Source organism: Podarcis melisellensis (assembly GCF_964234715.1).
Source record: "Podarcis melisellensis genome assembly, chromosome: Z".
In the NCBI taxonomy this organism is placed as follows: domain Eukaryota; kingdom Metazoa; phylum Chordata; class Lepidosauria; order Squamata; family Lacertidae; genus Podarcis; species Podarcis melisellensis.
In genome coordinates, this window is record NC_138547.1 from 261,737 (window position 1) to 280,961 (window position 19,225).

Consider the following 19,225-nt stretch of genomic DNA (forward strand, 5'->3'; position numbering starts at 1 on the left):
TATATATTATATATGATAGCACACATATATCTACGAAAGCATATATATATATATATATATATATATATATATATATATATACACACACACACATATATACAAGATATAGTGAATATATATATATATATATATATATATATATATGTTACCTATTATATATAAAATAATATAATCTATCTATATCTATATATATATAAAATTATTATCTATAATATATTTTAGAATATATATATATATAATATATGTAATATATTATATAGTGTACATATATAATATACTATATAATATATGATGTATTATATTATATATATATACTATATATATATATTATATATATATTATATATATATAAAATATATATATAATATAATACATCATATATTATATAGTATATTATATATGTACACTATATAATATATTACATATATATTATATATACCTGTGAAAATCTACGAAAGCATATATTATATATATATATATATATTTTAATATATTTATAATATATATATATTATATTTAATATATTTATAATATATATATATATATATATAGTATATTATATATATAATATAATACATCATATATTATATAGTATATTATATATGTACACTATATAATATATTACATATCTATTATATATTATATATTATATATAATAATTATATATATATATATATTATATAATAATTTTATATATATATTATATATTATATTATATATATATAAAATATATATATAATATAATACATCATATATTATATAGTATATTATATATGTACACTATATAATATATTACATATATATTATATATTATATATTATATATAATAATTATATATATATATATATTATATAATAATTTTATATATATATTATATATTATATTATATATATATAAAATATATATATAATATAATACATCATATATTATATAGTATATTATATATGTACACTATATAATATATTACATATATATTATATATATTATATATATATAAAATATATATGGGTGTCAAAACAATGAGATAATTTCCCTATAGTCTGTATCAAAAATTATTTTAATCGGCGTTCACATTAATTGGAGGATCCATTTCAGGACAAGATACGCTAATCTCAGTCATATCAAACAATATACATTAATATCATTAATAGAATTTTAGGATATTATCCAAAGAAAGGGAGAATTTCGGTCCAGCCTCTGAAAAGCGAGTAATAACAAGGATATTAATATCAATAATAATAATTAAGAATCATAGTAATCAGTTCTTTGGATCACTGTTCCCATCAATAATAATAATAATAATAATAATAATAATATTCTGCTCTTTTGATCACACTTTCCATTAATAATAATAATAATAATAATAATAATAATCTGCTCTTTCGATCACACTTTCCATTAATAATAATAATAATAATAATAATAATCAGCTCTTTCGATCACACTTTCCATCAATAATAATAATAATAATATTCTGCTCTTTCAATCACACTTTCCATTAATAATAATAATAATAATAATCAGCTCTTTCAATCACACTTTCCAATAATAATAATAATAATAATAATAATATTCAGCTCTTGATCACTCTGCCCTTCCACCCCATTCAAACCCCCATCAATAATAATAATAATAATAATAATAATAATAATAATAATAATCAGCTCTTTTGATTGCAGTACCCTTCCACCCCATCAATAATAATACTAATAATAATAATAATCCCGATTCCGGGTGGCTCAGAAGTATAGCGCAGGTTCACTGCCGAAGTCGGACCGGGCGCCGGCGCCGGCCGGGGTGAGCTGTGAAAATAATAATAATAATAATAATAATAATAATAATAATAATAAGCTGTGAAAATAATAATAATAATAATAATAATAATAATAATAATAATAATAATAATAAGCTGTGAAAATAATAAGAAGAAGAAGGAGAAGAAGCTGTGAAAATAATAATAATAATAATAATAATAATAATAATAATAATAATAATCTGGGAAAATAATAATAAGAGGAAGAAGAAGCTGTGAAAATAATAACAATAATAATAATAATAATAATAATAATAATAATAATAATAATAAGCTGTGAAAACAACAACAACAACAACAATAATAATAATAATAATAATAAGCTGGGAAAAGAATAATATAATAATAAGAGGAAGAAGAAGAAGAAGCTGGGAAAATAATAATAATAATAATAACAACAACAACAAGAACAACAATAATAATAATCTGGGAAAATAATAATAAGAAGAAGGAGAAGAAGCTGTGAAAATAATAATAATAATAATAATAAGCTGTGAAAATAATAATAATAATAATAATAATAATAATAATAATAATAATAATAATAATAAGAAGCTGGGAAAATAATAATAAGAAGATGGAGAAGAAGCTGGGGAAATAATAATAATAATAATAATAATAATAAGCTGGGAAAATAATAATATAATAATAATAATAATAATAATAAGAAGAAGAAGAAGCTGGGGAAATAATAATAATAATAATAATTAATAATAATAATAATAATAATAATAATAATAATAATAATCTGGGAAAATAATAAGAAGAAGAAGGAGAAGAAGCTGGGGAAATAATAATAATAATAATAATAATAATAATAATAAGCTGTGAAAATAATAATAATAATAATAATAATAATAATAATAAGCTGGGAAAATAATAATAAGAAGAAGGAGAAGAAGCTGGGGAAATAATAATAATAATAAGCTGGGAAAATAATAATAATATAATAATAATAATAAGAAGAAGAAGCTGGGGAAATAATAATAATAATAATAATAATAAGCTGTGAAAATAATAATAATAATAATAATAATAATAATAATAATAATAATAATCTGTGAAAATAATAATAATAATAATCTGGGAAAATAATAATAATAATAATAATAATAATAATAATAATAATAATAATAATAATAATAATAATAATTTTTATGCATTAACCTTACCATGGCGTGTTGGTCGGGCGAGTCGGCGCCCGGCGCTACAGTTCCCGCCTTCGGAGGCGCTTCCTCGAACCCGGCGCCTTTGGGGGAACCTGGGGAGGAAATGTCAATTCAATTTCCTGGAAGACGAACGTTCAAGGGAAATGGATTGTTGAAATAGGAGGAAGGGGAAGAGGAAGAAGAGGAGGAAAAAGAGGAAGAAGAAGAGGAGGAAAAAGAGGAAGAAGAGGAGGAGGAAGAAGAAGAGGAGGAGGAGGAAAAAGAAGAGGAAGAAGAGGAAGAAGAGGAAGAAGAAGAGGAAGAAGAGGAGGAAGAAGAGGAGGAAGAAGAGGAGGAAGAAGAGGAGGAAGACAAAGAAGAAGAGGAAGAAGAGAGGAGGAGGAAGAAGAAGAGGAGGAGGAGGAACAGGAGGAAAAAGAGGAGGAAGACAAAGAAGAAGAGGAAGAACAAGAGAGTGAAGAAGAGGAAGAAGAAGAAAAAGGAAGGAGAGGAGGAAGAGGAAGAAGAGGAGGAGGAAGAAGATAAGAAGAGGAGGAAAAAGAGGAAGAAGAAGAAGAGGAGGAGGAGGAAGAAGAGGAAGAAGAAGAGGAAGAAGAGGAGGAAAAAGAGGAAGAAGAAGAAGAGGAGGAGGAGGAAGAAGAGGAAGAAGAGGAGGAAGAAGAAGAGGAAGAAGAGGAGGAAGACAAAGAAGAAGAGGAAGAACAAGAGAGTGAAGAAGAGGAAGAAGAAGAAAAAGGAAGGAGAGGAGGAAGAGGAAGAAGAGGAGGAGGAAGAAGAAGAAGAAGAGGAGGAAAAAGAGGAAGAAGAAGAGGAGGAGGAGGGAAGAAGAGGAAGAAGAAGAGGAAGAAGAGGAGGAAAAAGAGGAAGAAGAAGAAGAGGAGGAGGAAGAAGAGGAAGAAGAAGAGGAAGAAGAGGAGGAAGAAGTAGAGGAAGAAGAAGAGGAAGAACAAGAGAGTGAAGAAGAGGAAGAAGAAGAAAAAGGAAGGAGAGGAGGAAGAGGAAGAAGAAGAGGAGGAAAAAGAGGAAGAAGAAGAAGAGGAGGAGGAAGAAGAAGAGGAAGAAGAAGAGTAGGAAGAAGAAGAGGAGGAGGAAGAAGAAGAGGAAGAAGAAGAGGAGGAGGAGGAAAAAGAAGAAGAGGAGGAGGAAAAAGAGGAAGAAGAAGAGGAAGAAGAGGAAGAAGAGGAGGAAAAAGAGGAAGACAAAGAAGAAGAGGAAGAACAAGAGAGTGAAGAAGAGGAAGAAGAAGAAAAAGGAAGGAGAGGAGGAGGAGGAAGAAGAAGAGGAGGAGGAGGAAGAAGAAGAAGAGGAGGAGGAAAAAGAGGAAGAGGAAGAAGAAGAAGAGGAGGAGGAAGAGGAAGAAGAAGAGGAGGAGGAGGAAAAAGAAGAGGAAAAAGAGGAAGAAGAAGAAGAGGAAGAAGAAGAGGAGGAAGAAGAAGAGGAGGAGGAGGAAAAAGAGGAAGAGGAGGAGGAGGAGGAGGAAAAAGAGGAAGAAGAAGAGGAAGAAGAGGAGGAAAAAGAGGAAGACAAAGAAGAAGAGGAAGAACAAGAGAGTGAAGAAGAGGAAGAAGAAAAAGGAAGGAAAGGAGGAAGAGGAAGAAGAGGAGGAGGAGGAAGAAGAAGAAGAGGAGGAGGAGGAAAAAGAGGAAAAAGTAGAGGAAGAAGAAGAGGAAGAAGAGGAAGAAGTAGAGGAGGAAGAAGAAGAAGAAGAGGAGGAGGAAGAAGAAGAAGAAGAAGAGGAGGAGGAGGAAGAAGAAGAAGAAGAGGAGGAAAAGAGGAAGAAGTAGAGGAAGAAGAAGAGGAGGAAGAAGAGGAGGAGGAGAGGAAGAAGAAGAAGAGGAAGAAGAGGAGGAGGAAAAAGAGGAAGAAGAAGAGGAAGAAGAGGAGGAAAAAGAGGAGGAGGAGGAAGAAGAAGAGGAAGAACAAGAGAGTGAAGAAGAGGAAGAAGAAAAAGGAAGGAGAGGAGGAGGAGGAAGAACAAGAGGAAGAGAAGAAGAGGAAGAAGAAAAGAGGAAGAAGAAGAGGAAGACGACAAAGAAGGAGGAGCTCCGCCTTGCCTGCGCCGCTCCTCCTCTTGGGGGCAGGAAGGGGCGGGGCCTGGTCCACCTCGGAGGCGTACTCTTCTTCCTCTTCCTCTTCCTCCACTTCCTCTTCCTCCTCCTCTTCCACTTCCTGCCCTTCTAGGGAGGTCTCGGAAGGGTACTCAAACATGGTGTGGAGGTCGTCGAAGGAGATCTTCAGCTGGAGGGGGAAGTGGGGGCACATGCTTAGACACACAAACACACACATGTACACACACATGTACACACACAGACACACATGTACACACCAACATGCATTCATATAAATACATACACACACACAAATATATTCATATAAATATATATCTACACACACACACAAACACACAGAAACACATATGTATATCTACACACACACACACATAAGCATATGTATACACACACACACACATGTACACACCAACATGCATTCATATAAATACATGTACACACACAAATATATTCATATAAATATATATATATACACACACACACAGACACAGAAACACATATGTATATCTACACACACATAAGCATATGCATACACACACACACATGTACACACACAGACACACATATACACACCAACATGCATTCATATAAATACATACACACACACAAATATATTCATATAAATATATATATATACACACAGACACAGAAACACATATGTATATCTACACACACGCACACACAAGCATATGTATACACACACACACATGTACACACACACATATACACACCAACATACATTCATATAAATACATATACACACACACAAATATATTCATATAAATATATATATATATACACACACACACACAGAAACACATATGTATATCTACACACACACACACACACATAAGCATATGTATACACACACACACACACATGTACACACACACACACCAACATGCATTCATATAAATACATATACACACAAAAATATATTCATATAAATATATATATACACACACACACACAGAAACACATATGTATATCTACACACACACACACATAAGCATATGTATACACACACACACACATGTACACACAGACACACATATACACACCAACATGCATTCATATAAATACATGTACACACACAAATATATTCATATAAATATATATCTACACACACACACAGACAGAAACACATATGTATATCTACACACACATAAGCATATGCATACACACACACACATGTACACACACAGACACACATATACACACCAACATGCATTCATATAAATACATGTACACACACAAATATATTCATATAAATATATATCTACACACACACACACACACAGAAACACATATGTATATCTACACACACATAAGCATATGCATACACACACACACATGTACACACACAGACACACATATACACACCAACATACATTCATATAAATACATATACACACACAAATATATTCATATAAATATATATCTACACACACACACACACACAGAAACACATATGTATATCTACACACACACACACATAAGCATATGTATACACACACACACATGTACACACACAGACACACATATACACACCAACATGCATTCATATAAATACATATACACACAAAAATATATTCATATAAATATATATATATACACACACACACACACACACAGAAACACATATGTATATCTACACACACACACACACACACACAAGCATATGTATACACACACACACACACACACACACATGTAGACACACAAACACATATACACACCAACATGCATTCATATAAATACATGTACACACAAAAATAGATTCATGTAAATATATAAATTATTATATACACACCCACATATGTATATCTACGCACACATACACACACACGCACATATAATCACATATAAACATATATATATATACACACACACACACAAATACACACACACACGTATACACACAGACATTCATATAAACAGACACACAGAGACATACATACATATACACACAACCACATATGTATATCTACACACACATACACACGCACATATATACACACACATTTATATATATACCCACATATATACCCACAAACCGGTATACACACACACACATATACACACACACACACACACACACACACACATATACCCACATATATACCCACAAACCTACATACCGGTATACACACACATAAATATACCGGTATACACACACACACATATACACACACACACACACAGAGACACACACACAAAAACAAACAAACACATATACACACAAACATACATTCATATAAATATATAAACAGACACATACACACACACACACACATATATATACCCAAGCATATACACACAAACACATATGTATATCCACACACACACATAAACATACATACACACACACACACACACACACACACAGATACACACAGACACACACATATACACACAAACACATATACACACCAACATATTCATATAAATACACACACACACACACACACACACACACACACACATTTATATATATACCCACATATATACCCACAAACACATATATATCTCTACACACACATACATATACCGGTATATATATATAAACACACACACACACACACACACACACATACACAAACATACACACACACACAAACACACACACATACATATATACAAACACATACACACACACACATATATATAGACTCTACACACACACACACACACACACACACACACATGTATATACACACACACACATACATATATACACACACAAACACACACACATAAATATACACACACACACACACACACACACATACACACACACACATATATAGACTCTACACACACACACACACACACACACATGTATATACACACACACACATACAAATATACACACACACACACACAAATATACATACACATATATACACACACACACACATATACATACACACACATATATACACACTACACACACAAACACGCACACACACGCACACACACACATGTACACGCCTACCTTCTTCCTCCGCCGGGTCCCGCCTTTCCTCATGCATGATCTCCCCAGCGACAGGTAGCCGCCAATCACCTCGATCTCCTCCGCCCTGGGGTAGCGACCCGGCGCTACGTTTCCCTCGAACCCAGGACCGGGCGCCGCCGGCAACTCCGGTTCCCCGTTGGACTCGAACCCGGGACCCAAAGCGGCGCCAGGGGAAGCGTAGCGTCGCCGTCGATGAGGGTGACCGGCACACATGTATACACACACACACACACACACATACACACACACACGCATATATATATATACACACAGAAACATACACACGCACACACACACAAACACACATACATACATATATACACACACAAACACACACACACACATGTATACACACAAACACACACATATATACACACACACATATCCATACATATACACATACGTGCACGCGGGCACACACACACATACACAATCATATATATTTACACACACATACACACACACACGCATATATATATACACACACAGAAACATACACACAAACACACACATACATACATACATATATATACACACACACACACACACATATACACACAAACATATAAACACACACAAAGACACACACATATCTATACACACACACACACACACACAAACACACATACATATCTATATATATACACACACAAACATATACACACACACATGTATACATACACACACATATACACACACAAACACGCGCACAAACATACATATATACACACACACATATCCATCCATACGTACAAACACACACACACACACACACGCACACATTCATATATATACACACACATAAACACACACACATATATATAGACTCTATACACACACACACACACACATGTATACACACACACATACATACATATACACACACACAAACACAGAAATATATATATACACACACAAACACACACACATATATACATACATACACACACACACATATATATACACACACACATATATATAGACTCTGTACACACACACACATGTATACACACACATATATATATACACACACACAAACACACATACAAATATATATACACACACACATATATATACACACACACACACACACACATGTATACACACACAAACACACACACATAAATATACATACACATATACACACACACACAAACACATATGTATATATACATACACACACATACATATATACACACATATATATACACATACATACACATATATACACACACAAACACGCACACACACGCACAAACACACATGTATATATACACACACACACATACATATATACACACACATATATATATACATACATACACATATATACACACACAAACACGCACACACATAAACACACACACGCATATATATATACACACAGAAACATACACACGCACACACACAAACACACATACATACATATATACACACACAAACACACACACACACACAAACACACATGTATATATACATACACACACATACATACATATATACACACACATACACATACATACACATATATACACACACAAACACGCACACACACGCACACACATACATGTACACGCCTACCTTCTTCCTCCGCCGGGTCCCGCCTTTCCTCATGCACGATCTCCCCAGCGACAGGTAGCCGCCAATCACCTCGATCTCCTCTGCTCTGGGGTAGCGACCCGGCGCTACGTTTCCCTCGAACCCAGGACCGGGCGCCGCCGGCAACTCCGGTTCCCCGTTGGACTCGAACCCGGGACCCAAGGCGGCGACGTCGCAGCCCTCCAGCCGGGGGCTCAGCACCCTCAGCGGCGCCAAGGGAACCGTAGCGTCGCCGTCGATGAGGGTGACCGGCACCCGGTCGACCTGGGAGTTGTAGCGCAGGCGGGCGCCTGGGAGGGAGGGCGCTTCCTCGGGAGTCGTAGCGCGGGGGTCCGGCGCCCGGTCCGTGACGGAGGGCTGGGAGTCGTAGCGCAGGCGGGCGCCCGGCGGTGGAGCGCGGGGGTCCGGCGCCCGGTCCGTGACGGAGGGCTGGGAGTCGTAGCGCAGGCGGGCGCCCGGCGGTGGAGCGCGGGGGTCCGGCGCCCGGTCCGTGACGGAAGGGTGGGAGTCGTAGCGCAGGCGGGCGCCCGGCGGCGGAGCGCTGGGATCGGGGAATGAGGGCGTCTCCTCGGGAGTCGTAGTGCGGGGGTCCGGCGCCCGGTTGGGCTGGGAGTTGTAGCGCAGGCGGGCGCCCTGCAAGCGCCCGGTGGCATCGGGGAGGGAGGGCGCCTCCTTGGGAGTCGTAGCGCAGGGTGCCCCTCTCCCTTCCTGGGAGACGGAGTGCAGGTCGGGCGCCGGCCAGGCGCTGCGGGTTGGCGAAGGGGAGCGGGCGCCGTTGGGAACTGTAGCGCCGGGCGAAGGCGGCCATGCGCTTTCCTTGGGAACTGTAGCGCCGGGCGAAGGCAGCCATGCGCTTTCCTTGGGAACTGTAGCGCCGTGCGAAGGCGGCCATGCGCTTTCCTTGGGAACTGTAGCGCCGGGCGATGGCCATGCGCTTTCCTTGGGAACTGTAGCGCTGGGCGAAGGCGGCCATGCGCTTTCCTTGGGAACTATAGCATCAGACCAGGCGCCGCCCATGGGACGCATCGTACATGGCGCAGCTGCCCAGGCGCTTTCCTTGGGAACTGTAGCGCCGGGCGAAGGCGGCCAGGTGCTTTGCTTGGGAACCGTAGCGCCGGGCGCAGAGTTGGGAACCGTAGAATCGGGCGCAGGCAACCAGGCGCTTTCCTTGGGAAGCGTAGAACCAGACCAGGCGCCTTCCTTGGGATGCGTAGTACGTGGCGGCGGCGCCCAGGCGTTTTTCTTGGGAACTGTAGCGCCATGCGGCCATGCGCTTTCCTTGGGAACTGTAGCGCCGGGCGAAGGCGGCCATGCGCTTTTCTTGGGAACTGTAGCGCCGGGCGAAGGCGGCCATGCGCTTTCCTTGGGAACTGTAGCGCCATGCGAAGGCGGCCATGCGCTTTCCTTGGGAAATGTAGCGCCAGGCGAAGGCGGCCATGCGCTTTCCTTGGGAACTGTAGCGCCGGGCGAAGGCGGCCAGGTGCTTTGCTTGGGAACTGTAGCGCCATGCGAAGGCGGCCATGCGCTTTCCTTGGGAAATGTAGCGCCAGGCGAAGGCGGCCATGCGCTTTCCTTGGGAACTGTAGCGCCAGGCGAAGGCGGCCATGTGCTTTCCTTGGGAACTGTAGCGCCATGCGAAGGCGGCCATGCGCTTTCCTTGGGAAGTGTACCGCCAGGCGAAGGCGGCCATGCGCTTTCCTTGGGAACCTTAGTACGGGGCGCCGCCCCCCAGGCGCCTTCTTTTGCCAAGCCCTCCCTGGGATCTATAGCGCGGCGCCCTCTTGGGTGCACGACGAAGGAATTGGCCGCGATCCTCTCCACGTATGGGCTGCGCATGCCCGTGTTCGGCGCGCGCATGCGCCCTGCGGCGCCCGGCGTTCCCTCTTCCCAGTCCAAAGAGCGGCGGTCCGGAGGTTTCCCTGGCGCCCGGCCTTCGCGCATGCGCGGCGCCCGCCTTGGCGCGTCGGACATGCGCAGAGGGGGCGCTGAGGCAGGCGGGCGGCCTTTGCGCATGCTCGTTGGCGAACCCGGCGCGGCCCTCGAAGCGGCCATAGGTTTCTGCGGCGATGCGCAAGTGCGGCCTTTGCGCATGCGCGGCGCGCCGATTGGTCCTTCGCACATGTTCTCCGAGGAGGGCGTCTGCACTTTGCGCATGCGCGGCGATTCGCTTTCCGCTTCGCACATGCGTCGAGAGTCCTCCGAGGCGGGCGGCTGCGCTTCGCGCATGCGTGGTGCGTCGCCCGGCGCTTCCACTTCCCCGTTCGATTGGCGGCTTGAGGCGTCCGCAGGTTTCTGCAGGGAAGCACTGCGCATGAGTCGCTGCTACCTTTGCGCATGCGCACTTGAAAACCCGACACTCCCCTTTGCCCTTCACGCATGCGCATGAGGCGGAGAGGGCACCCCGACCCTTCCCTTTCCCCTTTGTGCATGCGCAGCTCGTCCCCCTGCCCTCCACACATGCGCAGCTCGTCCCTCTGCCCTCCGCACATGCGCAGTGGGCACTCCCTTGCCCCCACCCTGACCTTGCCCCTTTGCGCATGTGCAGTGCCCACCCCTCTTCCCTCCGCACATGCGCACCTCATCCCTCTGCCCTCCGCACATGCGCAGCAGGCACCCCGACCCTCCCTTTGCGCATGCGCAGCTCGTCCCTCTGTCCTCCACACATGCGCAGTGGGCACCCCGACCCTCCCTTTGCGCATGCGCAGTTCGTCCCGCTTCCCTTTGCGCATGCGCAGTGCCCACCCCTCCTCTTCCCTCCTCCCTCCTCCCATGCACAGTGGGCACCCCAACCATCCCCTTGCCCCTTTGCGCATGCGCACCACATCCCTCTGCCCTCCGCACATGCGCAGCGGTCACACCGACCTTCCCTTTGCGCATGCGCACCTCATCCCTCTGCCCTCCGCACATGCGCAGTGGGACCCCGACTCTCCCTTTGCGCATGCGCAGTGGGCACCCCGACCCTCCCCTTACCCTTCGCACATGCTCAGTGCTCTCCCCTCCTCCCTCCGCACATGCGCAGTGGGACCCCGACTCTCCCTTTGCGCATGCGCAGTGGGCACCCCGACCCTCCCCTTACCCTTCGCACATGCTCAGTGCTCTCCCCTCCTCCCTCCGCACATGCGCAGTGGGACCCCGATCCTCCCTTTGCGCATGCGCATGCGCACCGGGCACCCCGACCTTCCCCTTCCCCTTGTGCAGTGCCCACCTCTCCTCTTCCCTTCTCCCTCCTCCCATGCACATGGTTTGCAAATGCGCAGGGGCCACCCCGACCCTCACCTTGCCCCTTTGCGCATGTGCAGTGCCCACCCCTCCTCTTCCCTCCGCACATGCACAGTGGGACCCCAACCCTCCCATTGCCCCTATGCGCATGCGCAGTGCCACCCCTCCCCTTCCCTACGCACATATGCACCTTATCCCTCTGCCCTCTGCACATGCGCAGTGCCCACCCCTCCTCTTCCCTCCGCACATGCGCACCTCCTCCATCTGCCCTTTGCGCATGCGCAGTGCCACGCTGACCCTCCCCTTGCCCCTTTGCGCATGCGCAGTGCCCACCCCTCCTCTTCCCTCCTCCCTCCTCCCATGCGCACCTCATCCCTCTGCACATGCGCAGGGGGCAGCCTGACCCACCCCTTGCCCCTTTGCGCATGCGCAGCTCGTCCTCTGCCCTCCGCACATGCACAGGGGGCAGCCTGACCCACCCCTTGCCCCTTTGCTCATGCGCAGCTCGTCCCTCTTTCCTTCGCACATGTGCATGGTTTGCGCATGCGCAGGGGGCACCCCGACCCTCCCCTTGCCCCTTTGCGCATGCGCAGTGCCACCCCTCCTCTTCCCTCTGCACATGCGCACCTCCTCCATCTGCCCTCTGCACATGCGCAGTGGGACCCCAACCCTCTCCTTGCCCCTTTGCGCATGCGCAGTGCCACCCCTCCTCTTCCCTCCTCCCTCCGCACATGCGCATGGTTTGTGAATGCGCAGGGGGCACCCCGACCCTCCCCTTGCCCTTTGCGCATGCGCAGTGCCCACCCTCCCCTTCCCTCCGCACATGCGCACCTCATCCCTCTGCCCTTTGCGCATGCGCAGTGCCCACCCCTCCTCTTCCCTCCTCCCTCCGCACCTCATCCCTCTGCCCTTTGCGCATGCGCAGTGCCACCCCTCCTCTTCCCTCCGCACATGTGCACCTCATCCCTCCGCACATGCGCAGTGGGACCCGACCCTCCCCTTGCCCTTTGCGCATGCGCAGTGCCCACCCCTCCTCTTCCCTCCGCACATGCGCACCTCATCCATCTGCCCTCTGCGCATGCACAGTGGGCACCCCCGACCCTCCCCTTTCCCCTTTGCACATGCGCACCTCCTCCCTCTTCCCTTCGCGCATGCGCATCTCCCCCCCTCCGAAGCCTCCTTCCGCCCTGGCAAACCGAAACCGTCCCTTGCCCTTCGCGCATGCGCCGTGGGCAAAGCGACGCCTCCTCCCGCCCTCCTTCCCCACGCAGCCTTGCCCTTTGCGCATGCGCCGTGGGCAAAGCGACGCCTCCTCCCGCCCTCCTTCCCCACGCAGCTCCTCCGCGCCTGCGCAGTGCCCAACTGAAGCCTCGCCCTTTGCCCCCTCCGCGCATGCGCACTGCCCCCTCCGAAGCCTCCTTCCGCCCTTTCTGGCCCCATTCCCCTCTCACCGGCTCATATTGGTGTCTGAGGCGCAGTGGGCACCCCGACCCTCCCCTTGCCCCTTTGTGCATGCGCAGCAAGCACCCCGGCCCTCCCTTTGTGCATGCGCAGCTCGTCCCTCCGCACATGCGCAGCGGGCACCCCAACCCTCCCCTTCCCCCTTTGCGCATGCGCAGCTCCCATGCACAGTGGGCACCCCAACCATCCCCTTGCTCCTTTGCGCATGCGCACCACATCCCTCTGCCCTCCGCACATGCGCAGTGGGCACCCCGACCCTCCCCTTGCCCCTTTGTGCATGCGTAGCAAGCACCCCGGCCCTCCCTTTGTGCATGCGCAGCTCGTCCCTCCGCACATGCGCAGCGGGCACCCCAACCCTCCCCTTCCCCCTTTGCGCATGCGCAGCTCCCATGCACAGTGGGCACCCCAACCATCCCCTTGCCCCTTTGCGCATGCGCACCACATCCCTCTGCCCTCCGCACATGCGCAGTGGGCACCCCGACCCTCCCCTTGCCACTTTGTGCATGCACAGTGCTCACCCCTCCTCTTCCGTCCGCACATGCGCAGTCGGACCCCCGACCCTCCCCTTGCCCCTTTGCGCATGCGCAGTGCCCACCCCTCCCCTTCCCTCCGCACATGCGCACCTCATCCCTCTGCCCTTTGTGCATGCGCAGTGCCCACCCCTCCTCTTCCCTCCTCCCATGCGCATGGTTTGCGCATGCGCAGTGGCCACCCTTGCCCCTTTGCGCATGCCAAGTGCCCACCCTCCTCTTCCCTCCGCACATGTGCACCTCATCCCTCCGCACATGCGCAGTGGGCACCCCGACCCTCCCTTTGCTCATGCGCACCACATCCCTCTGCCCTCCGCACATGCGCAGTGGGACCCCAACCCTCCCCTTGCCCCTTTGCGCATGCGCAGTGCCCACCCCTCCCCTTCCCTCCGCACATGCGCACCTCATCCCTCTGCCCTTTGCGCATGCGCAGTGCCCACCCCTCCTCTTCCCTCCTCCCTCCGCACCTCATCCCTCTGCCCTTTGCGCATGCGCAGTGCCACCCCTCCTCTTCCCTCCGCACATGTGCACCTCATCCCTCCGCACATGCGCAGTGGGACCCGACCCTCCCTTTGCCCCTTTGCGCATGCGCAGTGCCCACCCCTCCTCTTCCCTCCGCACATGCGCACCTCATCCATCTGCCCTCTGCGCATGCACAGTGGGCACCCCCGACCCTCCCCTTTCCCCTTTGCACATGCGCACCTCCTCCCTCCTCCCTTCGCGCATGCGCACCTCCCCCCTCCGAAGCCTCCTTCCGCCCTGGCAAACCGAAGCCGTCCCTTGCCCTTCGCGCATGCGCCGTGGGCAAAGCGACGCCTCCTCCCGCCCTCCTTCCCCACGCAGCCTTGCCCTTTGCGCATGCGACGTGGGCAAAGCGACGCCTCCTCCCGCCCTCCTTCCCCACGCAGCCTTGCCCTTTGCGCATGCGCCGTGGGCAAAGCGACGCCTCCTCCCGCCCTCCTTCCCCACGCAGCTCCTCCGCGCCTGCGCAGTGCCCAACTGAAGCCTCGCCCTTTGCCCCCTCCGCGCATGCGCACTGCCCCCTCCGAAGCCTCCTTCCGCCCTTTCTGGCCCCATTCCCCTCTCACCGGCTCATATTGGTGTCTGAGGCGCAGTGGGCACCCCGACCCTCCCCTTGCCCCTTTGTGCATGCGCAGCAAGCACCCCGGCCCTCCCTTTGTGCATGCGCAGCTCGTCCCTCCGCACATGCGCAGCGGGCACCCCAACCCTCCCCTTCCCCCTTTGCGCATGCGCAGCTCCCATGCACAGTGGGCACCCCAACCATCCCCTTGCTCCTTTGCGCATGCGCACCACATCCCTCTGCCCTCCGCACATGCGCAGTGGGCACCCCGACCCTCCCCTTGCCCCTTTGTGCATGCGTAGCAAGCACCCCGGCCCTCCCTTTGTGCATGCGCAGCTCGTCCCTCCGCACATGCGCAGCGGGCACCCCAACCCTCCCCTTCCCCCTTTGCGCATGCGCAGCTCCCATGCACAGTGGGCACCCCAACCATCCCCTTGCCCCTTTGCGCATGCGCACCACATCCCTCTGCCCTCCGCACATGCGCAGTGGGCACCCCGACCCTCCCCTTGCCACTTTGCGCATGCACAGTGCTCACCCCTCCTCTTCCGTCCGCACATGCGCAGTCGGACCCCCGACCCTCCCCTTGCCCCTTTGCGCATGCGCAGTGCCCACCCCTCCCCTTCCCTCCGCACATGCGCACCTCATCCCTCTGCCCTTTGTGCATGCGCAGTGCCCACCCCTCCTCTTCCCTCCTCCCATGCGCATGGTTTGCGCATGCGCAGTGGCCACCCTTGCCCCTTTGCGCATGCCAAGTGCCCACCCCTCCTCTTCCCTCCGCACATGTGCACCTCATCCCTCCGCACATGCGCAGTGGGCACCCCGACCCTCCCTTTGCTCATGCGCACCACATCCCTCTGCCCTCCGCACATGCGCAGTGGGACCCCAACCCTCCCCTTGTCCCACTGCGCATGTGCAGTGCCCACCCCTCCCCTTCCCTCCGCACATGCGCACCTCATCCCTCTGCCCTTTGCGCATGCGCAGTGCCCACCCCTCCTCTTCCCTCCTCCCTCCGCACCTCATCCCTCTGCCCTTTGCGCATGCGCAGTGCCCACCCTCCTCTTCCCTCCTCCCTCCGCACCTCATCCCTCTGCCCTTTGCGCATGCGCAGTGCCACCCCTCCTCTTCCCTCCGCACATGTGCACCTCATCCCTCCGCACATGCGCAGTGGGACCCGACCCTCCCTTTGCCCCTTTGCGCATGCGCAGTGCCCACCCCTCCTCTTCCCTCCGCACATGCGCACCTCATCCATCTGCCCTCTGCGCATGCACAGTGGGCACCCCCGACCCTCCCCTTTCCCCTTTGCACATGCGCACCTCCTCCCTCTTCCCTTCGCGCATGCGCACCTCCCCCCCCGAAGCCTCCTTCCGCCCTGGCAAACCGAAACCGTCCCTTGCCCTTCGCGCATGCGCCGTGGGCAAAGCGACGCCTCCTCCTGCACGCAGCCTTGCCCTTCGCGCATGCGCCGTGGGCAAAGCGAGCCTCCTCCCGCCCTCCTTCCCCACGCAGCCTTGCCCTTTGCGCATGCGCCGTGGGCAAAGCGACGCCTCCTCCCGCCCTCCTTCCCCACGCAGCTCCTCCGCGCCTGCGCAGTGCCCAACTGAAGCCTCGCCCTTTGCCCCCTCCGCGCATGCGCACTGCCCCCTCCGAAGCCTCCTTCCGCCCTTTCTGGCCCCATTCCCCTCTCACCGGCTCATATTGGTGTCTGAGGCGCAGTGGGCACCCCGACCCTCCCCTTGCCCCTTTGTGCATGCGCAGCAAGCACCCCGGCCCTCCCTTTGTGCATGCGCAGCTCGTCCCTCCGCACATGCGCAGCGGGCACCCCAACCCTCCCCTTCCCCCTTTGCGCATGCGCAGCTCCCATGCACAGTGGGCACCCCAACCATCCCCTTGCTCCTTTGCGCATGCGCACCACATCCCTCTGCCCTCCGCACATGCGCAGTGGGCACCCCGACCCTCCCCTTGCCCCTTTGTGCATGCGTAGCAAGCACCCCGGCCCTCCCTTTGTGCATGCGCAGCTCGTCCCTCCGCACATGCGCAGCGGGCACCCCAACCCTCCCCTTCCCCCTTTGCGCATGCGCAGCTCCCATGCACAGTGGGCACCCCAACCATCCCCTTGCCCCTTTGCGCATGCGCACCACATCCCTCTGCCCTCCGCACATGCGCAGTGGGCACCCCGACCCTCCCCTTGCCACTTTGTGCATGCACAGTGCTCACCCCTCCTCTTCCGTCCGCACATGCGCAGTCGGACCCCCGACCCTCCCCTTGCCCCTTTGCGCATGCGCAGTGCCCACCCCTCCCCTTCCCTCCGCACATGCGCACCTCATCCCTCTGCCCTTTGTGCATGCGCAGTGCCCACCCCTCCTCTTCCCTCCTCCCATGCGCATGGTTTGCGCATGCGCAGTGGCCACCCTTGCCCCTTTGCGCATGCCAAGTGCCCACCCTCCTCTTCCCTCCGCACATGTGCACCTCATCCCTCCGCACATGCGCAGTGGGCACCCCGACCCTCCCTTTGCTCATGCGCACCACATCCCTCTGCCCTCCGCACATGCGCAGTGGGACCCCAACCCTCCCCTTGCCCCTTTGCGCATGCGCAGTGCCCACCCTCCCCTTCCCTCCGCACATGCGCACCTCATCCCTCTGCCCTTTGCGCATGCGCAGTGCCCACCCCTCCTCTTCCCTCCTCCCTCCGCACCTCATCCCTCTGCCCTTTGCGCATGCGCAGTGCCACCCCTCCTCTTCCCTCCGCACATGTGCACCTCATCCCTCCGCACATGCGCAGTGGGACCCGACCCTCCCCTTGCCCTTTGCGCATGCGCAGTGCCCACCCCTCCTCTTCCCTCCGCACATGCGCACCTCATCCATCTGCCCTCTGCGCATGCACAGTGGGCACCCCCGACCCTCCCCTTTCCCCTTTGCACATGCGCACCTCCTCCCTCTTCCCTTCGCGCATGCGCACCTCCCCCCCCGAAGCCTCCTTCCGCCCTGGCAAACCGAAACCGTCCCTTGCCCTTCGCGCATGCGCCGTGGGCAAAGCGACGCCTCCTCCTGCACGCAGCCTTGCCCTTCGCGCATGCGCCGTGGGCAAAGCGAGCCTCCTCCCGCCCTCCTTCCCCACGCAGCCTTGCCCTTTGCGCATGCGCCGTGGGCAAAGCGACGCCTCCTCCCGCCCTCCTTCCCCACGCAGCTCCTCCGCGCCTGCGCAGTGCCCAACTGAAGCCTCGCCCTTTGCCCCCTCCGCGCATGCGCACTGCCCCCTCCGAAGCCT